This window comes from Centruroides vittatus, unplaced genomic scaffold (assembly GCF_030686945.1).
Source record: "Centruroides vittatus isolate TY-2023 unplaced genomic scaffold, ASM3068694v2 contig_3308, whole genome shotgun sequence".
NCBI classification, from domain to species: domain Eukaryota; kingdom Metazoa; phylum Arthropoda; class Arachnida; order Scorpiones; family Buthidae; genus Centruroides; species Centruroides vittatus.
In genome coordinates, this window is record NW_027122125.1 from 12,980 (window position 1) to 40,272 (window position 27,293).

General features: G+C 33.5%; 1 long non-coding RNA gene and 4 other non-coding genes across 5 annotated transcripts; 2 read left to right on the forward strand and 3 right to left on the reverse strand.

Moving 5' to 3' along the window:
- Positions 1 to 1,416: 1,416 nt before the first annotated feature.
- TRNAV-UAC (transfer RNA valine (anticodon UAC)) lies at positions 1,417 to 1,489 on the reverse strand. The gene has a single exon. It is a non-coding gene; the product is annotated as a tRNA-Val (tRNA).
- A 463-nt stretch (positions 1,490 to 1,952) lies between these two features.
- On the forward strand, positions 1,953 to 2,025 carry TRNAV-CAC (transfer RNA valine (anticodon CAC)). Its single transcript has one exon. It is a non-coding gene; the product is annotated as a tRNA-Val (tRNA).
- A 3,466-nt stretch (positions 2,026 to 5,491) lies between these two features.
- TRNAV-UAC (transfer RNA valine (anticodon UAC)) lies at positions 5,492 to 5,564 on the reverse strand. Its single transcript has one exon. It is a non-coding gene; the product is annotated as a tRNA-Val (tRNA).
- Positions 5,565 to 9,048: 3,484 nt separating this feature from the next.
- TRNAV-UAC (transfer RNA valine (anticodon UAC)) lies at positions 9,049 to 9,121 on the forward strand. Its single transcript has one exon. It is a non-coding gene; the product is annotated as a tRNA-Val (tRNA).
- Positions 9,122 to 14,605: 5,484 nt separating this feature from the next.
- LOC136973916 (uncharacterized) lies at positions 14,606 to 15,290 on the reverse strand. The gene is made up of 3 exons (XR_010880566.1): positions 15,221 to 15,290; positions 14,730 to 14,819; positions 14,606 to 14,656 (listed from the first exon to the last, which is right to left on the reverse strand). It is a non-coding gene; the product is annotated as an uncharacterized lncRNA (long non-coding RNA).
- Between the last annotated feature and the right edge of the window lie 12,003 nt (positions 15,291 to 27,293).

The window sequence follows — 27,293 nt, forward strand, 5'->3', positions numbered from 1 at the left end:
CTGTTAGACATACAACTACCGACATTTCGCACCCAGAAATGTTACCGGAAGAAGTCCAGTGTGAAATGAATCTCGGACAACCCGACTCGAGCCTAATACAATCTTCAAAGGAGTGTCTTGGATCTGGAGATGAGAAAAACTCGAAGGAATGTTTAGACGTGGACCACTCGGACAACGACTCGAGTGATTTGTGTATAAAATTATTTCCAAAGCATGACGAAATCTCACCGCTTGACGAACTTCGACAAATCCTTTCACTCATTGACGAAGACAACTTTTCACAAGATAATGTCTTTTATCATCCCGATTGTGTCAATATTTACGACGAATCGAATGGCGATAAATCGTCACGGTGATTAAAGAAACAATATTAAATATTCAACGTTTAAAGTATATCCAGGGAATATCCCTAGCCAAGATAAGGCAAAAGATGGCGATGTGCCGAAGTACGTTTAGTCGTTCGCGGTCGACACGTCGATTAACGAAGAAATTCTATAGAAGACCATCATTTGTACGGCACCAATTGAGACAATGAACTGTACGATAAATTATCAGCAGCGAATTGTCGTGGCGAAGAGATTTACCCAAATACAAGTTTAATTAATTATCCTTTGGAAATTTCTGCGTAATTTCGTTCAAGCCTATTTCTTTAGATCGTTTTTTTCTTAATAATCTTAATAATAGATATTTTGATATTTTTAAAATTTGTAAAATGTCTTAATAAATATTATTAGTAAACATATTCGAGTAGTTCATTAATAACATTAAATGCGAGTGCGGCTTGCGGTCCTTCGTACCAGCTGCGTTAGGATGTTGGTGGAACGAAAGAAATGCACCGATCAACTTTATCAATCTGATTTTTCTTGTGTTACTCACTCTGTACGCCAGCAATTTCAAAAATTTCTAAAACACGGCGTGGAAATGATTTTTGCAGCATAAAGAGAGAGAATAGTTTAAGGGAAAAAGCTGCAACGTAATTTGTAACAAAAAAAGATCGCGTGTCACCCGTGGTATTTGCATTTATCAGAATGATAAACAGCGTTTCACCTAGACATCTCTAAACGTGTTGAAATAAATCGATAAACATCACCTCGGAGAAATGATCATGAAAATTCTAGCTGTTTCAGCTCCGTGGAAGTTTTCGCATTTCGAGGTGGAGAAGATGAACTTGTGCGTTCGTGAACAGTGCGACAGGGATTTGACAGTTACGGTCTAACACGAGATGCCCGGTCGAAACGTCCCACCCATTTAGGAAACAACGCTCTCGAAACCGCAGCAGCAACGGCTCCGCACCGAGCCAGTTATTACCTGTTAAACGAACTGATAAAAGAAGAGTTCAAACGGAAATAAGACGACCGAACCGCTATCATCGCCTGCGTCGAACAAAGATTTTCTCTTGAGGCTGTCGAAAAAGTTTGTGTCTGCCAGGAATTGAACCTGGGACCTTCCGCGTGTAAAGCGGACGTGATAACCGCTACACCACAGACATCTGCCACAGAACGGCAGAACGGCGTTTCTTCTTTTTGAGATCTTATACAAAACTATTTTTTTTTCGTTCAGCTCTACAGACGTGATAGGATAGTTCCAGCCGAACGAAACTTCGGCTCAGGCTATCCGATGAAGTTTAAAGCTATCCGAAAAGAGCCGTCGGTTATTTTTCTGTAATAACGACGAAGCAGTTGGTGTTTGAAAAACACGTAACCGAAGGATAAGACGAGCAAACGACTTTGCGATTTAGATCTGCGAGGAATCGCCATTGCCGAATAGAAAACAAATGGATCGTACGTGTCTACTCGTGCTCGCGCGGTTAACGAGTTTCCATGACAAAGGAAACTCGTTAACCGCGGATTTTGTAAGAAATTTGTAAGAAAAGATCCGGATTCGCTGCTGCACTTGAAGTTATCACAACGATTTAAGTGCTCTTAGAAAAGTTCCTTGGGGGAAACGATCGAGTGCTTGTGGTGTAGTGGTTATCACGTCCGCTTCACACGCGGAAGGTCCCAGGTTCGAAACCTGGCAAGCACAGCTTTGATTTTCTTTTGTCAATCGAAATGCGCACCGCATAATACGACTGTGCTTTTTAGTCACGTTTCTGTGCATCGCAGATCACGTGTTTCCAGTAGAACAAAGAAGAAATTGTTTCCAATGGGAAAATAAATTATCAATAAAATATAGATTATGTTTAGTAATTTTTCTATACATGGAACCATACATAATTTTTAAAATTTGAATTAATGTCATAGTGTTTTTCATGTAAATTGATAATGACTCGTGTCTATGAGGACAAGTAAAAGGCTCGATACGAACTCTTGCAATGACCCGACAAAATCACTCGCTTTACAAATAGAGGCACGGAAATCACGAAATACGCCACGAAATCCGAAATTTTTATCATTAAATTTAGTCGCTACGCAACAATGAAATTTTCTCGTTGTTGAGAGAGGATCTATTGTTGACTCGAGCGATTATTTATTGCGAGTGTTTTCCCTAGTTTTGCTTCGTTTGCAGCGATTATTTAAGTAAGTTTAGACTACGCGTTTTGTAGATTTAAGTACTTTTTAACTTTGTGATAAGAAAATATTACAATTGGTGACAGTGGTTTCAAGTAAGAATTAATCGGCTCCTTCAGAGAAAACGGATATTTTCATTATTAATTTTTTAATGGTATTAATAAAGCAAAATGAAAATTAACAAGTAGTCTACTTTAAATCTTTCCTTACTCCCTATATTTATTTATTTATTTTATTTTATTTATTAAACATACGGGATAAACTCCTCGATGCCGGGAGCAAAACTATCTCCCAAAAAACAAAACACTTAGATACAATTAACATAAGATCACAAACAAAAATTATATATTATTACAATAGTAAATTAAATAAATGACAATTTGCATATAACTTAAGGTTTAAAAATAAAATGTAATAACTAGTTAAAGTTTGGGAGCATCTGTCCATAAAATACAAAAAAAAACCTATAAATAAAAATAAAACAATCAACAGAAAAAAAAGAAAGCAAATTGCTTACCTATAAAAAAGAAATAAGTAACGAAGACACGGCACTGACAGATGCTCCCAAACAACACCAGCAGAATTTCCGATCTTGATGATTATCGTCTGAGAAAAGTCTGTCTGAAATTTATACTTAAAAAAAGTCTATAGACTAGACACGTTATTTTATTGATACCTGTAATAATCATGGTATTAATCTTATATTAATAATGATTTGGATTTAATGGACTGGTCTCTTCTCCTCGTTAACATTTTTGATAATTTTATATACAATATAAATGAAAAAATAAATAATAGCGTATATAATTGTTGGTATAAGGATTTAAATGTCACTTGTTTGACAATTCTTTATGTAATGAAGATGTTTCCCTTAATATTTTGCGTTTATTTATACAAACTAGGTGTAATTCACTGAAGTTTTTAAATAATTATACGAGAGAATTGTGTAACTTTTGTGTTGAGAACGAAAGTGTGGATGCCTGACATATTTTGACTAAATGTGGGCGTCTTAAAGTGTTACGTGGGGACATTTTTGGTTGTCAAGTTCTTACCAGGCCTTTATTTCTTAAAACTTTATCGGAACCACGTAATCAATTTAAAGTGTTTTGTTTTTTTAAGAAAATCTGTTGATCTTTTGTTTTAGGGGACGTGATTCTTTTACTATAAATATTTCCCGCTATAGTTTATACGTTACATGCGTATATACATCAATATTTCGTGTGAATCTTAATTAATAAGAATAATTCGATTTCATTTGTCGTCTCGTTTTCTCTTTTCTCGCAGATGTTTTGTGATGCGACAGTCAACAAAACACTACAATTTCTTTATAAACTAATTTTTCTATCGAACATTTAAAATCATGGAAAGGATCACAATAATTGTATATAGTAAATAGAGAGTTTATTATAACATTTATTTCTGACTTGGAAAGAATTAAACAATCATTTATGCATTCGAAATTTACAACTCACATTACAATAGAAATATTTCTTAATTAACACGAGTTCTGTTTTCACAACAGTCGCTCAATTTTCTTGCAAAATGGATAATTTCAAAATATCGAAGAAGTTGCACCCCTCGGCCCATGCTGAGCCCGAGGATGGCGCCTCGTCTTGGCCTCGTGTAATACGGGTGCTTCCGAAAGATACCAAGAAGGAGTCGCATACACTCGACGTCAAACGGGTGATCGTCGTAACTCCGGACGATATCGCTCTCGTCTCTCGTCCATTATCTGGAGCGCGATACCCAGAGGTTGTGTAACGGACGATGGAGACACGGACACGTTTCTACCAGTTCTTGAAGATCGTCATTGGTAAGGCTCTCACCAGAAACCTGAAGTAACTCAATATTTTGCATTTTTACATCTATTCCTGCTGCATCGATTAGGTTGACAATTTGGTTAATCTATCGATACAGCGATAGGCTCTTTTCGTTGAGTGTTCTTGGATACCTTCATCCACAACTTTTTCCGCAGTCCATTCATGTATTTATCAGTTAATTCTTGCCAATCCACGTTGATTTTTCCTATAGCATTCACGATGTTGAATTTTTTTTCCAAAATTGCACCAAACAAACATAAATTTAAGGGAAGTACAGCGCTACGACGAATTGCCACCTTTTGCTGATTGGTTCGTGTACCTAAATAATCGTATTATAGAAGAATCAACGAAATGCCGCGTTATATCGAATCAGCGTTAATCGAGGCAGCGTTAAGCGGGTCCTACTGTATTTTGAGTAAATTTGTAAATTTCACTGTTTAATGTAACATTAAAGAGTATATTTTCATCGTTTCAAACGTGCAGTGATAAAACGTAGGGAATTTTTTGGTAATATTCGAAGAATGTAATTCATAATATAATTCATTATTATGTGTAATGACACATTGCTGTGCTAATGCTCAACTGGCCCTGTTGCAAGTTATTTGTGAAATTATTTTTTTATAAATGATGATCGTACATATTTAATTAGTACTAACGACGACTCTTAGCGCAATAATAATAACAATCTTTCCTGTTTTCGCTGTCACCTAACACTCAATATTTATATTTGTCAATTTCTGCTTTTACGTTTTTATTCGTTAGATTTAGATTAAATAATTAATGTATTTAACATTTCATATACAATAATTGTGTTTCCATCCTGAAGGTCTATCCACAGAAGGTTTACATCATCAAAGTTAGTTTCCTTGTAATTTTTATATGAAATTATATAAAAATCATTTTCAGAAAGATTTTTATCATTTTATTAAATATTTGACAATTATGCTTATCTACCATTCTGTACTGTACGTTTTCGTTGTATGCACGAATTTTTTGTGGATTTTCGTGTCGTTTTTAGGCGTAGGCAAAACCATGTGAAAAGAACGAGGACAAAAGATTACTTACGAATGAGGAAAACGAACGTGATAAAAAGCAATTACAAGCGACGAAGGAAACGAAATAAAAACACGATTGTCTTAGGGAAGAAATAAAAACTGCTCGTGTGTCTGCCAGGAATCGAACCTGGGACCTTCCGCGTGTAAAGCGGACGTGATAACCGCTACACCACAGACACCTGCCACAGAACGGCGGAACGGCGTTTCTTCTTTTTGAGGTCTTATACAAAAGTAATTTTTTTTTCGTTCAGATCTACAGATGTGATAGGATAGTTCCAGCCGAACGCTGAATAAAGAAGAAAATAGAATAAGAAAAGAAAAGCAGAATAAAGAAGAAATTGTTTTCGATGGGGAAATAAAGTATTAAAAAGTTAGTGATAAGGTTTTGCAGTGAGAATCAGATTAGAGAAGGAGCGTAGCCGCGCTACACGACTGTATTTAACAATTTCTCCTCGAATTATTTTAACCCCTTTTTGCAACTATCCCAAATTTCTATTTGGCCAGCGTTTTGGTGGCATTGGAATTGAAAAATCTAAAATACGAGGTTACCGGCCCCCACAAAATATGATTTAATTGGTCTTCGAGGGTGCCAAGTTTAAATATTTGGTCCGTTTTTTTCGAAATTCGATTCGTTGTCGTATGACCATTTGATATTCGGCTGTGAATGGAACAGTTTCTTAGATGTAACATTCTTAGAGGTACAGAAAAAATTATGATAACTGAAAAAATTAGTAATACCACATTTTCAATTGGTGTCTACTTGACCAACAAAATTGTGCCATTTCGTGCCGTTCGAGTATCGTGATAAACCTGACAATGATACTCTAAAATAACCAAACTCTTTATATGATTTTTGTTTTCATATTTATTATGCTACAATATTTTATTTATGTAACTACAAAGACTATCTTAGATTGTTCGCTTTGTATGATTAACCCTTACCTAACACATTTTCAAAATTCTTTATTCCTGTACTGTACCTAATTTAAAAGATTTTTAAAATGCGTGGCAGTTGGTATTTTAAACCCTTATGTAAGATAACATTCGTAGTTATATAAATCAAATACTATAATATAATACAATAGAATGGTTAGAAGTACAAAAGAATCTAATAATTTTAGCGTTTGTTGTTATTTTTTGCCCGAACAACGCCGGTTTCATCTGTTAGTCAGTCTATACATATAAATGAAAATGCTTGTTTGTTCGCTATATACTCCTAGGCTGTTCTACCAATTGCTACGACACTCGGCAGTTACGTTTACATACTTCTAACTTAGATAATGTCGTACATCTCACCCCAAAATATCTGAGATTTCTGTAAATCAATTAATTTCTATCTACATTCGGTTTGCTGTATTTCACGTAGCGCCATCTATTCGCAAAGCATTAACAAAATAATAAATTAATTATAACTGTTATAAAAAAGGATATAGTTTTCAAAAATATATATTATATTCACTTAATTACTGCGATAATGATATAGCGCTAAGTAGATGCATTATGTATTGTACCAGTAATCGAGTGAATATAATACCGTATATTAATACTGAGACAGGTAGCACTTAACATTTGCCTGCGTTGAATCGAAAATGGTAATTACTCTGTTGAAAGTCTATAGTAAGTATATAAGTAGTTTAATTATCCACATCAAGAGTAAGTTGAAGGTGACAGTAGCCACTAGCGTACATCTCTGCGTTTTTATTTTTCAATGTCGCATTGTGGGAATTAAATTCTCACAACAATATAACTACAAAAATGGCATATGGAAAATGTGACTGGTCTTAACGGCGAAACCCAGAGTCCCTTAAGAAAATTATTACATTCAAATTCATCTTAATGACTGTATGTCAATAAATTAATTCTTTATATTTGAAATAAATTATGCGTTTAAAAACAAATTTCGTGGAATTTTAAGCTTCAAAATGGGAGAACAAAATTGCGCGACATTACACGTACTGACATTCGTTACATACTGAAAAACCCATTGATATTTTTGCATTTCTCGATATTTCAAGTGCAAAAATCTACATTTCTACAGAGATAAATTTTTGACCGATCGCCATACTTTCTCTCCGTTATATTCTGCGCGGCTGAGTTCCTTCTCTAATCTGATTCTCACTGCAAAATCTTATCACTAACTTCTTAATACACTGGTGCCTCGTATAACGTACGCCTCGAATAACGGACGCTGCGAACAATGGACTTTTCGTTTGGCCGTTACGTGACTCGAGCAACGAACTGACTGCGAACAACGGACTTTCCGCCATAATTGGCGACTGCCCCATGGGGCGCGTTCTTTAATAGCTGTCTCTCTGCGTCTCCGCTACTACGGGAGTGCACTGCTGTTGGTAGGCATTTAGGAACGACGGTGAAAGAAAGAAAGATGGCAGCGCTCGCACTATCGATAGTATCGTGATGGAGGAATCTATAATTCTAAAATATGAGCTTTTAAAGACAAAAGAAGGGTCCCAACTGTAACATTTAACCATAAAATGGATTATTTGTTGAAAGAGCATTCAAAATAGCCACGAAAAAAATAGAATGTCGGCTACCATTCGAAGAAAATTCGTAAACTTACATCACCGCGAGCGCTAACTCGCGCTTTCACAATTTCTAAATTTTTCACTCATAAAACCCCATAATGGACCCGGAAACGAAACTATCTGAGCCATGGAGGACGCCAGGTTGCTTTCCACCGTAAACTACTGCTACTGCCGTTTTTGCCGTTCGATGGCGCACACTCCCACCGGAATTTAAGAACGCGTTCCGAAGGAATTTTTAAACGGATGTCCCTCGCGCAGAGTTACGCGGAGGAATAAAAGAACGCATCCAATGTTCATTTTTTATGACACAATACGGTTATTTTATGCTGGGAACGATTTAGATTTTTTAACATGTATTTCTATGGGAAAATACGTTTCGTATAACGGACGTGCACCTGGAAAGGATTACGTACGTTATATGAAGAACCACTGTACTTCATTTCCCTACTGAAAACAATTCCTTCGTTCTAATCGAAACATGTGATTGGCGATAACAGAAACGTGACTCCAAAGCACAGTGGCGTAACGCGGTGCCGAATTTAGAACGAGCAAAGCGACAAAAACAAAATCGAAGTTGTGCTTGCCAGGTTTCGAACCTGAGACCTGCCGCGTGTGAAGCAGACATGATAACCACTACACCACAAGCACTCGTCAGTCTCGACCACGGAACTTTTCTAAGTCAGCATAAATCTTTAAATCGCACTTGTGCTAACATCATGTCCTGTAGTGAATCCGGCACTTTTCTCACAAAATCCTCATTCCTCTCATGATGGACACATCACGTCCGTTGCATTGTTTTCTCTTCCACAATGACGATTCAAGGCAGATCCAACTCGCAAAGTCGTTTGATCATCTTATCCTCTGGTAACGTGTTTTTCAATCACCAAATTGCTTCGCCGTTTTCGCAGAAAAACAACCCGCAATCGTTTTTGGCATGCGACGATGGCAAAGACCTCTCTGCTCTCTCGTTTGCTTGAATTGAATGTTTATGAAATTCTTTCGACGTTTTCCTCGATTGAAGCTATCCAATAACGTCGGTAGGTACGAACGTAGAAAATCAGTTTTCAATACGATTTGAGATCGGTTCAAGAAGAAATGTCGTTGTGCTATTTCTCGGTAGGTGTCTGTGGTGTAGCGGTTATCACGTCCGCTTTACACGCGGAAGGTCTCAGGTTCGATCCCTGGCAGACATAACCTTTTTCGACAGCCTCAGAAAAAAATCTTTGTTGGACATAGGCGATGATAGCAGTTCGGTCGTTTTGTTTGCGCGTGAACTTTTCTTTTATCAGTTCGTTTAACAGGTAATGATTGACTCGGTGCGGAGCCGTTGCTGCTGCGATACCAAGAGCGAGGTTTCCTAAACTTAAACGGGTGGTACATTTCGTGTTAGACGGTAACTGTCAAATCCCTGTCGCACTGTTCACGAACGCATAAGTTCATCGTCTCCACCTCGAAATGCGAAAATTTCCACGGAGCTGGAACACTCATGATCATTTCTCCGAGGTGATGTTTATCGATTTATTTCAACACGTTTAGAGATGTCTAGGTGAAACGCTGTTTATCATTCTGATAAATGCAAATACCACGGGTGACACGCGATCTTTTTTTGTTACAAATTACGTTGCAGCTTTTTCCCTTAAACTATTCTCTCTCTTTATGCTGCAAAAATCATTTCCACGCCGTGTTTTAGAAATTTTTGAATTGCTGGCGTACGAGTGAGTAACACAAGAAAAATCAGATTGATAAAGTCGATCGGTGCATTTCTTTCGTTCCACCAACATCCTAACGCAGCTGGTACGAAGGACCGCAAGCCGCACTCGCATTTAATGTTATTAATGAATATCTCAAATATGTTTGTAATAATATTTATTAAAACATTTTACAAATTTTAAAAATATTAAAATATCTGTTATTAAGATTATTAAAAAATAAACTAATTTAAAGAAATAGGCTTCAACGAAATTACGAAGAAATTTCGAAAGGATAATTAATTAAACTTGTATCTGAGTAAATCTCTTCGCCACGACAATTCGCTACTGATAATTTATCGTACAGTTCGTTGTCTGAATTGGTGCCATACAAATGATGGTCTTCTATAGATTTTTCTTCGTTAATCGACGTGTCGACCACGAACGATTAAACGTACTTCGACACATCGCCGTGTTTTGCCTTGTCCTGCTTAGGGATATTTCCTGGATACGCTTTAAACGTTGAATAGTATTTCGTATTGTTTCTTTTATCACCGTGACGTTTTATCGCCATTCGTCGTAAATATTATTGACATAATCGGGATGATAAATGACATTATCTTCTGAAAAGTTGTCTTCGTCAATGAGCAAAAGCAAAAGCGAAGTTCGTCAATCGGTGAGATTTCGTCATGCCTTGGAAATAATTTTATACACAAATCACTCGAGTTGTTGTCCGAGTGGTCCACGTCTAAACATTCCTTCGAGTATTTCTCATCTCCAGATCCAAGATATTCCTTTGAAGATTGTATTAGGCTCGAGTCGGCTTGTCTGAGATCCATTTCACACTCGACTTCTTCCGGTAACATTTTTGGGTGCGAAATGTCCGTAGTTGTATGTCTAATAGTTACTTTTGGCGGCTTCGTTTAATCTTCGAATCTGACTTTTGCCGAATGTTCGGGAAAGATAAATTCTTCTTCCACTTGTGTTTCTTTATCGTGTTTATATTTATTTGGACGAGAACGATTATCTGCCGATAAAGCGAGTTTTTCGTGAGTACTAAGAAGTGGTATCAGAAAATCCTTTTTGGCTTCTAACACAGCTAGAATTCTTTTCTTTGCAGGCGGAAATGCGCGATTTATTATTTCAATTTCATCTTCCTGATCGTACCATTGAATTACTTTTATTATAACAATTGTGATGACGCAAACCGCTAGAAATGTTGCGGAGAAAGTAGTGATGTAGGAAAATATTTTAGGTTTGTCAATCCAGGAAAATTTGAAGTTGAAATCCTTTTTGTCGATTCTAAAGCTTGTATAATTAACGTTTACAGGTGTTTTGTGTTTTAATGTTCGATGTTTATCATTCAAATCTTTGTTTTTTCTAACTTTCTTTTCATAATGTTTCTGGATATCGAATGTCGAGTAGTGTTCGTTCTGTGTATGATGCGAATTTTCAATGATGATTTTGTTGAAAATCTTCTTGTGTAAAGACTCGGTTGTTTTAGTATGCAGCTTGTCCGGTCTACTCAATCCATATCTTTTGTATAATTGTTTTAAAATTTCCCATCTTCACCTGGCTTTTGCATACGTTTCATTCGATGTTCTGTGTGGTGTGTTTTTGAGTTTCGTTTTGTTAATAGGACCACCATAGAATTTAGAGAAAAGTTTTCTCAACACAGAAGGCATTTCGTGTGGATGTCGTCTTTTCTTCTTTGATTCTCCATTCCATCGATAATTACTGTCCCTGGCTTGAAAGTAGATTTGTTTTGAAGTTTCTTTCGATGATTTTGACCTAGTCCGGTAATTCGTGATGAAATTTCTGATTTCATTCTGTTTCTCGGATGGAATCGAAGCTTCTGCATTCTGCAATTCCTCCGCTGGGTAATTATGGCCATATTCGAGTAATGAAATTCCTCTTTAATTAGCTGATAATCCGAAAAATTTCAATATAAACAGATAAATTATGAATATCTTCATAATTTTACACTTTATCATTTATTTCAGAAAAATATCCCCTGCACTCGCTTGGCAAATAGCAACAATAGTGAAACTAATAATATTGAAAGATTAATTGTTATCGTAACAATAAACAATTTTTATATTTCGTAAAATTAATAAATATCATATGAATAAGTTATCATTTCACAAATTTGATTCTTGATAAAAATATAAAGCAATAGAGCACTATTAAATTAGTTTATACGCGGGTGGCTTATGTAAATTATGAAATTTTAATGTTCGAATTGAACGAAACGTCACACCATTAAATTCTATAACCACCTACAAGTGACAGTATAAAAACGGAAATAAGAACACAAATTATTAAACTGCTACTTTATAAAAAAAGTATTTAAATTGTTTACAATATGTATTTCGGTCGATTACTAGTGGTTGCGATAACAACGCTTACTAGTGTAAAAAGTGGTAAAACCACTATATACTGATCGTGGGTTCGGTCTTCTCCAATACGCTGTCTACTTGGAACTTTTTGGTGTTTCTTCACGTTTGTAACAACTAAATAGGAAATAGACAGTTAAGCGACCGTCCCGCTTGGCTTTCTCTCGGCAGATCGCCTGGTATCACGTTGCTGTATACCAATACCAATACCAATTTAATATAATAAAACTGATTGGTGTTACACCAGACTTTTTTAACATTACGCGAGTTGAAATGATTTCGTTTTTGCGTCAGTCTCAGAAAGCATGTGGCTATAGAATTTAATGTTATGACGTATTAGCGATATTGGACATTAGCTGTAGTATGATATTTTTGGAAAAGAATGTTCATTTAGATGAAAAATGAATCAATATGAATCTGTCGACATTCACAGCTAAAGTTTATCTATGCCAATTGACAGAACAATTTGGGAATATGTATGGGGGAAGTGATATGAACATGCTCATATTACTTTTCCTCTTGTCACTCTTCACCATTGAAAATGAATATTTATAGGCTCGTGCAACGAATTATTTTCAAAAACAAGAAACTGGATAAGATGTGAAAAATGAACTAAATGAGCACAAGAAGAGTGCGCGAATGTTCTTTAACTCAAATACATTGTGTTTGTGAAAAATGCATACAAACTGTACAAATTACAAGTACTGTGTATAATAACTGTTCGAGTTCTTCCCTAAATATACTCAGTTAGTAACATTTATTATATAGCAAAACCCTCCGAGAAGCGGCCAGTGACGGGAACTTAAAAAATGACATTATTTGGATGTTATTTTGTATGCGTGTTGTTTTAAAAAGTTACTGGAAAAATGGCCATTGTTTAGTAGTGGTTTATTGGAGGTGCTACTGTAATTTACAATTTGTTCAAAATGTCTGTGAAAAATGAAAATTAAACGTTTGTGTATTAGCTACATATATACAAGTAGAAATCAGAAATTACTTCCGAGAATATAATACGGTAAAATACACTTAATAAACACTTCTATTTAAGTTAACAAGAAGTGATAGAACTTCTATTTAAGTTAACAAGGAAAGTGTTGAAGTACTGTTGTGGGAGCTTGGGGAGCCATCAAAATCGAGTTCTGGGAGTTTTAGGTAGGATCCTGCCACCAGAAGGGTAATATCGGACACACCTCCGATTTATCCTCCAAAGAAATCAGATTTGTAAGGTGCGAGGGTAAGAATCACTCCGGGGTTTAAGAATAAGTATCTCAGGAGGGTGAATGCAAAATTAATTAAATCAGTTCAAGCTACAACATTCTTTTCTGATGCGGATCTCTACGGCTCTATTGAGTCCTCTTTTTTGTAGTTGACTATCTTTCTGTGCATTTATCCTCTTGTGTTCCTCTCTCTTTCTTCGTTTTCTCCCTTTTCCCTCTATCTTACTCTATCATTTTCTTGACTATATTGAATTATATGTGTCCACGTAATATGGATAAAGTAATATCTGCCATCTAACACTATTGAAAAAGGGGAAATGACTGTCATCCCTTTTGTCTTTTCCTCGGAATGTTGTGAGATTGATAACAATTAATTGATAATTTTGTTTATTCTAATTCGTTTTTCTTAATTATTTTTAATAGGTATTGCTAAAAATTTAGAAGGAGATCCCTAAATTCGAAAAAATAGGCGAAATTCTTTTAAAACGTTGTTTGATAACATAAACTATCCCGGTGTCGAATTCACACATCTCCGAAATGTGGGTGCAAAGGCGTCTTGTCTGGATAAAGTAAAGATTATGAAACGAAATTTGGCATGGTAGCTTGTGGCATCGAATAAGAGGACATTGATACTATTAAATTTTGGTCATTAGACTTTGAGGGAGTGCGGGATAGTGTCATGTCATTTTTCGAATGAGATTTGACTTAATGACGATTTTTACAATTTATATATATATATATAACTCATCACTTCCCACAAAACTGTGCTATTGTCATTTTTTAATACTGTAATTAATAATATAAAAGTTATTTTTAAAACAAAATTTTATAGTAGCCAGGAAAGTTATGCAACTTATTGCTGGATGTTTTCTAATTTCTAATATCATTTAATATTTAAGAGTATTAATATCTCTAATGTTTAAAATCATATGTAAGAGTAACACTATGTATACATTAAGACTGTGTGTAACACTGATCTGTTAAACGCTAATTTGTCATCCCTATTTGCGTAACGCTGTGTTCAGTGACCAAGTACAGAACATCACTAAACACCGGAACTTGATCCTAAATTCGCTCCTCGATAATAGAATGGAGTTTTTCGGATTCACGTGTCTAACACTGAATATAAACCAGTTTTCCATGGAATGTCCTCTGCAGACATTCCTCACGGCAGCGTGCCCATGCGTTGCTTGCCTTATCTCATCACCTCACTCCACGTAACGTTAAAATGATCTCGTTTATCACTTTTTCATTTAAGAGACCGTGTTTTAGCATATGCTAAGCGTAAACTTGGATAACAAATTGTATTTGATACTTGAAGCCATTAATATATGAATTTACTTAAATGTTATCAATTTCAATTACGACGTCTCGTACTTGCGAATGTTCATAAGGCTCGAAAATACAGAATTCAGTGCGCTGGCCATCTGAAAAATGATAATATAACTTAAATATTTACATATAAAAATATATTTTTTATTTAATAAAAACGTTTGAAACCTTTATTGGAAACTTTTTTGTGATAAAGAAATAATTTCTTAATGACAAGCATAAAGATATCCTTCCAAATCTTTTCATAAAGTTTAAAATCTGTAAAAAATTATAAATATTTTAAAATATTTTAAAACCTTGATATGGTATTTGATAGTTTAGAAATAACACAGTAGGCTGATCCTTATTTACCTTGGGTGCCAAAGTAAATAAGAATCAGCCTAATGCTCTGGGTTACTGGGGTTCGAATTCGAACAAACCACAGGAATTTTTCATTTGTTGCCTTTTATAAGTTATGCCTTTCCGAACTCACGATTGGTATGAATTAAAGGCCCTCCTAATCTCACAAGACAGAAAGAGTTAACAAAAGAATGTAGCCAAATGTAGCCAAGTCCAGATGTAGCCAAAAGGAAAGAGAATAATACAAAATGAAATATTCCTCCTATCAGGAACTAATGGAAAAGTATAAAAATTACAGGAATAGGTAGAAAAATACTAACTTTCAACTTCTGTACCACAGTCAATTCACACTCTGCGAATCTTCTGATGTCTTGAAAGGTGTTGTGCATCTGAAAGAATTTATGATTATTTAGAAATACTTTCACAAAGATATAGAAAGATATATAAATGAACTTGTGATAATATTACTTAAAAGTTGACAGACTTACCGTCGCTGTTAATATAGATGCTAGGAAACCAACTATAATGCATATCAATGAAGCAGCAATAACCAGAACGAAGAAGACGATTCGAAGTATCAAATTCATTTCGGTAAAGAAAAAAACGTAATATACGAGACTTGTCTCCGATATAAGACCGGCGTATAATATAGCATACTCAAGATTGAGAGTGGTGTTTATCTGATTAGTGAATTCCCATATTTCGGCATGTTGTAGCATTATTTCTTCGAGTTCCATGTGAATATTGCGAGTGCTTTTCTTTAATAAGAACAAATCTTTCGCTACTCTCTGAAATCCTTCCATTATAACGACAGCCAAAAGGAAAGAGAATAATACAAAATGAAATATTCCTCCTATCATGAAGCTAATGGAAATCCCAATTTCTACACTGCAAATAAGGGCTTCGTATTCATATTTCTGTACACTTTCTGTTGCCCTGTATAGGAACATGACATTGATAAATTGAAATATAAGTATTGTAACTATCATTGTTGATAAAGTAAATAATGTTGAATAGTAAACCAAGGTTCGTATCTGTTTTACGTTAAGATATCCTGCTGTTCTTAATTTTATAGTAGGATTTACTTTAAACCTTTTTAAAATGCTAAAAGTGGACGTGACAATAAAAATAAAAATTAAGATAAAAATTCTAGTAAAGATGTCGTTTTCCACTAATAAAAACCAAGAATAACACGGCACATACTCTGCTAAATAAGGAACCGCCATAAGCAATACCAGTAGGAAATGTTGCCAATAAATATATTCAACAAAATACGAATAACAACCTTTAAATAGTTTTTGAAGAGGTGTGGGATCATCTCTGCATTTACATTGTTGAAAGAATTCCCAACCATAAATCATCGCTGTATCTAAGCATGGTCGGAAGATGCAATTTAAACATATTTGTTCATGAAAATACTTGCTCAGTCTTGTATATTTCTTCATACTTTTCCGTATTAAACTGCTGATTTATTAAACCAAAATAAGTATTTGATGGGGCCCACTAATGGCCGATTGGATAAAAGCACTGAAAATTGGTCGCAGGTTCGCGTCTTTGCGACGAGCTGACCACGTGGAGAGTTCCAGGGTTTTCTTTACGTGCCGTTTTGTCTTATTTCATCAAGAAAATCCAAGTATAAGATGGAATATAATAATATCTCGCTACTCCCCTTAAAATGTACTTGATGTAACAATTTCCTTTTATTGATCGAATGCTTTTATGTGTGGTATGTAGAATTTTATGGCAGAGTATAGCATTATCGTTAAGATGTAGTCAAACTACTTTTATATTGTGATGCACACGTACAGTACATTTATATCGATTCATAGATCGAATGTACTCAATAGCTACTAAAGACAGCAAGAGCTGGAATTCACCTCAATATTTAATGTTATGTAGAGAAAATGAAAAGCGCTTGAATTTAGCCTATTCTTCTAACTAAAATGAAGTAAACAAAAGGTTCATATCAGACTTAATATATTCGTTTTTAGGCTTTAATTGCGGCATTATCTTTTATTTATGAGCAGAAGTTGGTTATTAATTTTCTCTGTAGAATATATAACATATTTATGGCTCAATAAATATAAAAATGTCAAACACAATTCAAACATAAATAAAATATTCCAAAGTTAACATTCGTTGGAATTTTTAATCGGAAGGAAATTTCTATTGGAATTTTTAATTTACACAACGTCTAACTGATTTATGTAGGTATTTACAACCGAATTATGTTACAGTAAGAAGTGGCCTTGTGTTAGGCAATGGTCATGTTAATTTGCATAATTTCTCTGGTTTCACTGGCCGTATATTAGATACTAGAATTAAAGAACATGAAGCTGCTATCTGCCTTAAACATGACACTTTCCCTTGGTACACCCACACAATTGAAAATAACTGCAAAATTAATAGAAACAACATCAAAATTTTACATTCTGAAAAAGATCTTTACAAACGGCGATTTAAAGAACATATTGAAATCAAAAAACACCCTAAAGAGCAACTCATTAACATTTCTGAGGGTATGACAATAAACCCCCAATGGTACCAACTAATAAAAGACACCTCCATTCGTTAAACATCATTTACAGCACACCCTACTGTTCAGATTGCCTTGGCTTTCGGTAACCTTACAACACATGTCAGTAAGCAGTCAAGTCCCGTTAAACTCCAGTCTTTATCCATCTTCACTCTCATCATGAACATAACACCTGCACTCCAAATGTAAGTTTGTATTTAAATAATATAAAATGTATAACTGTACATAAATATATATATTTTTAACAATTGTATTAAATCACAAATTTTTGTTGTAGTAAATGTAACACTCCTGTTAAAAATACGGAAAAAAATTATAAAAATTGTACCAACTTATAATAACGCATCAGCTTTATAATATGTAAGTTTCTGTGTTTATTATTTTCCAATTTACGTGATCCTAAATACTGTCGGAAACCTCAACGTTTTTTGTAATTTCCTTAACAGCACTGAAGAGGGGTTGGAAAATAAACCAACCCGAAATGCATATGAATAAATAAACTAAGTTTCCCTAACCGCATGCTGTTGAAGCGTCTACCAATTTCATTACTTGGCTTACAAAGACGGTTCACACAGGAATAATAAAAGAGCTTCTTGTCTTGAAAATTGTTGTAACTAATAGCTCGAAAACTATAGCAGAGATAACAGAGACTTATCACAATGCATTCTGATGATAGAAGAATCAATCTTCAATCATTTTAATGTTACCAGTAGCATTGTGATAAGTCTCTGTTATCTCTACTATAGTATTTGAGATATTAGTTTTAATAGTTTTAAACTACTTAAAACCTGGATAAATTATATTCGATTTATTTACATCAGACCTGTCCAACCCGCGGCCTGTCACGTTAAATTGTGTGGTCCGCTAAGCGATATTATATATCTATTAAAACTTTTGTTTCCCGTTGTGTGTATACCAAAACAATTAAATAAATGAAAATTTGCATATGTCATTGTTATAATGCGCAAGTGCGAGTACGAACTCTTGATATAACAATAAAATCTTATTCATTTTGTATTTGTTCTACTTTTTTAAAACATGTTTGCCTAAATTGTTACCCACCTTAATGTTACGCGTGATCAAAGTGTCCCGTAAACAGAACAGTAGAAAAAGTTACAGAAATGCTTGAAAACGGGAAAACTACATAGATAGACAAACTTCTCGCCTAACAGCGACTCTCACGCCAGCTATCGGTAATCTGAGACATTAATTCTACCGCAAGGACTAGTATATCTATCGACTCTGATATTAACAGTGTTCTGGCACATTTCACCGAAAAAATTGATCGTATTTAAATACACAAATATAAAAATAATTAAAAAGCTGTGTGTTTTTAAAGTCGAAGTATTGTGTTTTAACTCTGTACTCTACTTTTTCATATTTGCTGTTACATTTTTCTTTCCCATCGATACTTAAACGGAGCCCAAGTAATTTTCATTTTATTTAAAGGACAGTATATTTAATACCCAAAAGTATGGCACTGTTAACTCAATTTCGGCATAGGAAAGGATTACTCAACTGTTACGTACAGCTTTTGAATTACATTACACATAAATAGTAAAAATTAATAAGCGCCATCAAATAATTAATACAGGCAACTGCCGGACGGAAAACAATCTCAAATGTTTATACAAGATGTTTCCAATTACGCAAATGTTCCTATCTTTTAAAATATTACATTAGGCACACTACAACAACTGTTTTTTTTTATTTCTTTTTTTTGTGAAATAAATTATTTGGGAATTTTGTAAGCTTAATTCAGCACAACACAAAAATTAATTATGCAAAAATTTTTATTTTTTTTTAATTAATTGGTACTCAATCATAGAAATGCATCGTTTATATTATCTCAAAGCGCCCTTCGGTGGATTTTATAATCTATATGCAAGGTCTGTATAAGAAGGTCAGGACACGCTCCTGTGATTCTATGCGGCAGCGGCCATTTTAGGACTTATAGATAGAGCTCACCACACGTGGTTCCTGCGTGAGTCGACTATTATTACGTATATACGTACGCAAAACGTTAAACAATGGGTTTACGGAGTTTACAGCTTTCTGTGTGTTTACAGAGAAAGAAGTTATGTCACAGATAAGCTCTGTTAAAAATATCATTAAATTGTGTTTAATATTATTATTTTTTGTTAAAGTTTATATAATTAGGAAAATAACACGTTTAAGCCTTTGTAAAACCAAAAATGTTCATTAATTAAACGTTAGTTTAGTATTTATATTTTTAATGCATTAATATTGTGTTGGTAAATGCTTTAAAATAAAATTTTGGATAACTTCATTGTATATTCTTTATTATACTTTAAATTTTCTTTGATGTTATTGCATCACTTTACGAAGTGACTATATACGTAATTGCATCAGTTTTAGCACCTATTTAATTAGTTTCAATCACGACAGCAAATGATATGGATGATTGTTTCTTTTAAACTATTTGATCGAAAAGTTACATAAAATTGGGGTTGCATAATCATCCGAAATTATATTTTTGATTGGAAATCACTGGATTTATGCAATTTTAGTTTAATTAATGTCGTATAAAACTGACTGCTCGTACAAGTTTGCTTAAAACATGCAACTCGAAAAACCCCAAAATGGCGGCTCAAGAAGTAGGTCACGCGTGTCCTGACCTTCTTATATAGACCTTGTCTATATGCTACTTATTAAACTGCTACTTTATAAAAAAAAAAGTATTTAACTTGTTTACAATATGTATTTCGGTCGATTACTCGGTGGTTGCGCTAATAACGCTTACTAATGTAAAAAGTGGTAAAACCACTAAAAAGATTTTGCACGTAGAAGCGACGCTGTGCAATGGTGAATAAAACTGTCATAAAACGTACATTTTTAGTCAGTTCACCGACACAACGACCTATTTGTACAGTTTGTTTTAATATATTTAAAATTTTATCTCTAGAAAAGATATATTCTGAAGTTTATAAGTACAGTAGTTGTATCTACGCTTTATTAAACCCTTGGATCATCCCATCCGCTTGTTACAAAATTGTGAGAATCGAGTGATTTGTACGCTTTTATGTGATTAAGAGTTAAAAATTGGGTTGTTAGTTGGTGTCTCATTTTATAAATTTCTAAAATGTCGCGAGGTCGGCAGTGGCAGAGTGGATAAAACTACCGGTTAGACGCGGGTTGACGCCCGATCACGTGGAGATTTCAAAATTTTTTCATCTAACACCTAAATAACGACTAGTTCCCCATACAAAGTCCTACCGACAGACATTTACAAGTATCGCGTTTTCTTATTCCATCCATCCAATTATGTATATTCACCTTGGAATGTGGAACGTAGCTCTTAAAATTTTGTTTTGTTTAAAGCACGGATTATCCTAATCCGTAGTGTAAAGCTAATGTTTATGCGTGTAATTAAAATTATTATAATTTCAATTTTTCATATTTTAATGTTCAAAATATCTTAATTATAATTAATTATATTTTTAATATTACGGTAAATGTAATTTAAATTTAAACTTTTTTGAAACAAGACTTAAAAAAAAAAATTGTTTTAATGCAAATTCACTCACTAGAGGGCTATTTGTTATTTTAAGCACGTGGTGGGAGCGAAATGTCACATGTGACATTTTTAAAATTTGAAAAAGAAATACGCATTCCAAAAGGAAGTGAGATAAGAGAAAAGCAGAATTTAATGTTAGTTTAGGTAATTTTATTATTTAAACCAGCAAATATTCTATTTTGTTAATTAAAATTGGTTAAATGATAATATCCACCAACCAAAAAGAATCATTATAAAAACGTTTTAATAGAACAGGATAACTTACAAGAGCGGGTTGAAGAACCTTAGAATATATATCTGGTGTTTCTTTACGTGTCTTCGCTATTTTTGATCATGTCCCACAAGTAAAAAGTACTTTCTTTTACGGTGCAAGCGATCAATAGGACAAAAACGTCACCAATTTGACAATGTATAAAATAGTTGAATTTAGAATACAGCTATTTAAAAGAAATCCTGAATACTTACAAATTTAAACAAACAATCAAGAATAAAATTATATTACTGGAAATGATCAAAACTTGCATATAATTATTTGTGTAATTATGTCTAATGCAAGTTCCTTAAATAATATTGTGTGTTCTGCAAATTTAATAATGTATGAAATTTAAAGGGATTCTGTAAAACATCTATGGTCGTGATATTTTACTGTTCATTCGATGTAATTAATAGCAATAAAATTCATTTCCAGTGATGAATAGATACTGTACTCTTACTACTTGATCGTCCGAATAGGCCATTTTTAATTATATACAGTCTGGTGTGATGATCAAAGCAGTACAAGTCACCTATCTGCGCACATCTAGATTAAACTTTAGAGTTTTTACTGGTGTTCGTATTTGGATGTGTCAAATTCTGTTCGTAATGTCCTGACTGTTCGGACCTGTTTTTAATGAGTAAACCTGGTGGTGATAGTGTGTCTTGTATCATCAAATCAATCAAATAAACAAGAAACTGAATAACTAATAAAATACAGGATGAAAATATTAATGGTATGTAGTTTATTCATGAATCTTTATTATATCACTTGATCCTGTTTAAATGTTAGCATTTTGTTGCCATAATGTGTTATAAACCATACTGTATATTTTTATTCTAATATAGCCAATTTTATATAAGATGCACCATTAATTTGAATTTAAAATACTCAAACAGATTTTAATGAACTTGCAACAGTATAAATTTTTCTATAGAATTATTTATAAACATTTTATTTGAGTGAATGTAAAATAAATTAACAGCAAAATGATTAACTTTTGCCCTGCAAAGCAATTTCTATACTATTCTGCATACATATGCATAATAATTTAATCTTTTTGAACACGTTTTGAATGGAAAATAGTTTAAATATTAATGCAGTCCAATGCATATAACTGAAGTAGTGACAGGGATGAACAGATGAATGAAGTTTTTTAATGCACGAATAATTACTTTTCTGCCTGACAACTGATAAGATTTATTTGATGTTAAATGTAAGGCACCATTAGTTGAATTAATTAGCCAAAGATATGTACAATGACACACTTAGACTTGTATTTTTATAATAATAATTTTATTTTCAATTACATAATAATATTTCATCATAAATGCAACTAAAGAATTTTTTACTATTATTTTTTTAAGTTTGTCAAATGATTACTTACTTTTCGACCAATAAATCATTAATAATAAAATATCTAGTAATTTTTTTTTAAAATTCTTTAGTAATTAATAGCTTCTCATACTACTAATAGAGGCATAAAAACAAAATTAGCTATCATTGTACATTACTTCATTAATGTTTTGATAGTTTTAAATATTTCATCTGATATAGTTATTGAAAAAATACAGAGGATGTTTCTAATTATGAGAACATTCTTTGATGTCTTTGACATTTATTAATCAATAATCTGAATCAAATTGCTTTTCTCAGAACAAATATCTTTTAGAAAACTCAAATGTCTTCATGCCAAATGTTTGAAATAAGTGAAGAAAAACATAAAAAGACTAAGAGATGTCATGTCCACTTACTATTTCAAATAATAATGTGAAGAAAATCAGCCACAGCAGTATTTCTCTGAGATAAGAATTATGGTAAGTGCAAATATCCAAGTGCTGGACCTTTGATTTTTTGCAATCTTACCTTATAGAAAAGAGAAAAAAAGAAGTGGAAGATTGACAAAAACAGGGGAGTTGAGTTATGAAGCGAAGATGTGAGTTCAAGGAGAACTCTAAACAATTCAAACTAGAATGAAATATTGTATTGCAAAGAGAAAAAACTCTTATTAGAAACATACATCAGACGAAACCTGATATCATAAGCAAATACACCAACGAGGTCCGGGGTGCGGGTTCGTGGTCCCACTTCGGGCCGATTCTTTTCTTCCAGTTTAATCTAAATTAATTAATTAAATATTATAATTATTAATTTTAATAAGAGATGGCACCTAATGCCTAACTCTAGTGCCAAATTTATTTCTAATCTATAATCATTTATCCAAAATTTATCCCGATCATTTATGGCAGTTCTTGGTGTATTCTCTTATGAGAAAGACAAATTTTTTTAATACTACTTACTCTTTCTTACAATAGAAAATGCTTGAGCTTTCTAAAGAATTTTTGCTTCAAGAAAAGCAATTTAGATTTATATTTGTAAAGCTTATATAACTAATAGTAGTAATTTTTTTGTATATTGTCGTTCTATACATAATCTTTTTACAATACGAGTTTTTTTCTTTTCAGAATTAGTTTTTATTGATGAAGTATTTGATTAAAAAAAAATCTTTTAAACTGATTAAACAAGTATTAATTTTTTTTCTTTTATTTAATTAAAGAAATAATGGGTTTAAATTGTTAGTTAATTTGGGCTTTTGAGAACAAAGTAACCTCTGCCACACTGTAAAAACAGTGTGACAGCGGCAGTTTTGTTCTTAATAGCAATAAATAAATTTTTTATATTGTGACTTCCAATGGAACGCGCTCTGACCAGACATATTCAAAAAGTCAGAAATCTGAAATGTGTTAGTAAAGTCGGATATGAGAAGTCGTGACGTTGCTTGACTTCAGCCTAACGTGTCCAAAAATTCAGATATGGCTATAACATTAGTCAGAAATCATGATTTTACTCACTTGTCAGTCATGTTTTAGTTGTTATTTATTTATGTAAGATGACTCTATTACTAGCAGGAAAAGTATTATGTACAGGGGCAAGACACTACTTATTTGAGGTGGAGAGCATATATTTTAAATTAAATAAATGAAAAATTTATTAAAAATTGCAGGTTGGCATTATGGTGACGTCACAATAAATAATTGTTTAGTTTTAATTAGCATATGGTAACTTGATAATTTTCTAATCATTTTAACCATAGCTTATATCAAAAATATACATTATTATAAATATTAATATATTTTAAATACCGTTCATAAAAATATATTTATAATAACGATAACCTGTTTTCTGTATTGTCAAAATATTGAGTATTTATTCATTGTTTCCAGAGATCTCTCAACTACATATCCAATTCCTGAATTACTTCTTCAAAAAAGAGTAAGAATAAGAAAAGTTGAAGGTAAGAAGACCTTTCGGCAATTTATAAAAATTCAAATTTATATTTTGAAGAAAGACCAAAATTGATGAAAATGCACCAAATCTCAATACAACTTTTCTTATAGGCTACTATTTGAATCCAAAATTTAAATTTTCTTGTTGCTAAACTTCAGTCAGAAATGCCATTACATTTGCATTTCTTTCTCTCTCTCTCTTTCTCTCTTTTTCCTCAACCAATGGTTGGTGGGCAAACATGGATGTGTGCAGTCTTATAGCTTCTCTCTTCACTTAGCTAGCTGTTTTATCTGTTGATATAGCCTTTTTTTCATAATAACTCATTGAGATATTCCACTCTGGGTCTTCCACATCTTTTGCCTTCTATCTTTTCCTCCAATAAAACATTCATCCATTCCAAGTGCCGAATTAGGTGGTCAATCATTCAATCATGTCAATTCACCTTTCCTCTGTCGTTCTCAAAATCTCTCTCTTCCCTGTTGCCTCTTCCAAAACATCCTCATTACTCTTTGTCTCCGTCCACGACACTTGCATCATTCTTCTCCAGCACATCTCAAAGGCCTCCAGTTTTCTTTTCTTCGCTGTTCGGAGTGTCCGTGTCTCCAAACCGTACATTGCTATTGCTCAGATGAAACTCTTAATGAATCGCTTCCTGACAACAATTGATATATTTTTCGATGCAAACATCTGTCGTTTCCTATAAAATGCCTGTCTTGCTTGGGCTATTCTCATGAATTCATTGCCTTCTTCTAGAAGTAAATGAGTTCATGTACCAAAGAAGTATAATTACATTTAAATTTATATAACATTTTTCCTGCATTAAATTATTGTAAACAATATTTTGTTAATTACTAAACATTTCAAATTTGTGTAAAATGAATTAACAGTCTATTTTGGATTTGTCAGCACTACTTGCTGTTAGCCATGATAACAATTTTCCTGCAGATTTAGACTTTTGGCATGTGATGGAATGCAAGAATGTTTCTGGTCGAATTGGGATTGATGTAATGCTGTGAATTGACTGAATTCGTTAAGGGAGAGAAATTAATTTACATATTACAGTAAATTGGCTGTTCTTTATCTTGCAGAGGCTACTTTATACAATTTTAAATTTGTGTTCTACATTGTTAGCTTATAATTCTTGTAAGTTGAGGTTGACTAGAGAATGGTGATTCTGAATTACAACATGGTACCAAATTTCACATTTTTATTGGCTACAACAAAAAATCTGTTAAGAATTAATATGTTTTCATTGAATTTGGAACATTTATCATGAAGATATAAATATGAATATTACCAGAAAAATTTATATACCTGTACATGTAAACGATCCCCTTAAGCCTTATAGGAGATGGGTCCCAGTGAATTTGGTTGAATTTTGCTGTTTTATAGTTCTAGCGATTCATATTAAAAGTTTCTATAGACACAAAGACAAAAAATGTACAGTTTTTTAAGTTATTGAATATCCAAGATGCAAAAAGAGCATTATTCACACATGTGAAGCCCTAAATCTTTTTCATTTCAAAATATAAACAGTGTTCCTTTTCAGTCATTATCAAGTCTCAGCAGAGTGAGTTATGTGCCACGCAGAGACATGCACTGTATCTACTAGCATGGTCTGTACATGCATGAATTATGGTGTTTTTGTATCTTGGATGCTTGATAACACAAAAATTGTCTGCTTTCGGCCTATGAAGACTTTTCATCAGGTCTACTAGAAGTTCAAAATACAAAAGATTCAGTCAAATTCACCGAGATCCATTTCCCCTAAAGTTTGTACAGGGTTCTTTATTATGTATGGATTTATTTTAAAAATACATATCTTTACACTTATTTACTTCTATTTAAATATTACAACTGTTTTGTTAAATATAGTTTATTATTTTCAGGTGTTCTATGTATTGGTTCATTCTTGGATAAAAAGAATATTTTACGGTTGCCCAGTTTTTTGGGATTTATTGGATTTCTCATTGAAACTTCACGCTTAGAATGGATTGAGTCGTCGTTACGAAGTGTGGAATGGTCTTCTCGAAGAAGAGTGCAGAAAGTTGTCCAAACAGTCTGTCAGTTGATCAACACATTTAATAGATTTTATTTAAAAGATGATCTTTTACATGGTTTTATCCGATTAAATATTTCTTTATTATACAATGTAATGTATTTGTGAATTATTTTACCTATGTTTGAATTCTTGTCATTTTCCGAATAATGCAGGGCTGTGGAGTCAGAGTTGTAAAAAATCCCCCTCAACTCCGACTCCTTTTTACTTTCCCAACTTATTATGTATATAAAAATCGAAAAAGTATTCCAATGGTGTCACATTTGACTTCTAATTTTTTGCAAATCTATACGTTTGGAGATCTCTTGAACCCTAAAAAATGTCAAATAAAGGGGAAAATTCGCGCATGTTGGTGTCTAATTTGTTTAATTTCTTTATTCTGTTCTGAACTATTAACCAGTTATCTTTCACCTTACTTTTTGTACATGATTGTTTATTGGCTAACTCTTGATCCTTGGTTTTGAGTATGGCCCTAAGAGATCGTTTTTCCAGACCCGGGCCATCGAGAGGAGGGAGCTAGAAAATTTTTCCTGGGTTTAGAAAGAACTAAGGGGCCCGTAAACAAGCGTCTACCGCAGTAAGAACAATGGCTGCGACCGTTTGTGGGGCCTTTACCGAAATATATGGAGTGAAGTCATAACCAGGAAGACGAACTAATACATGTTAACAAAAAATTATGTTGGGTCCCGTCCCTCATCACTCGCCGCTTCATTGTGGGC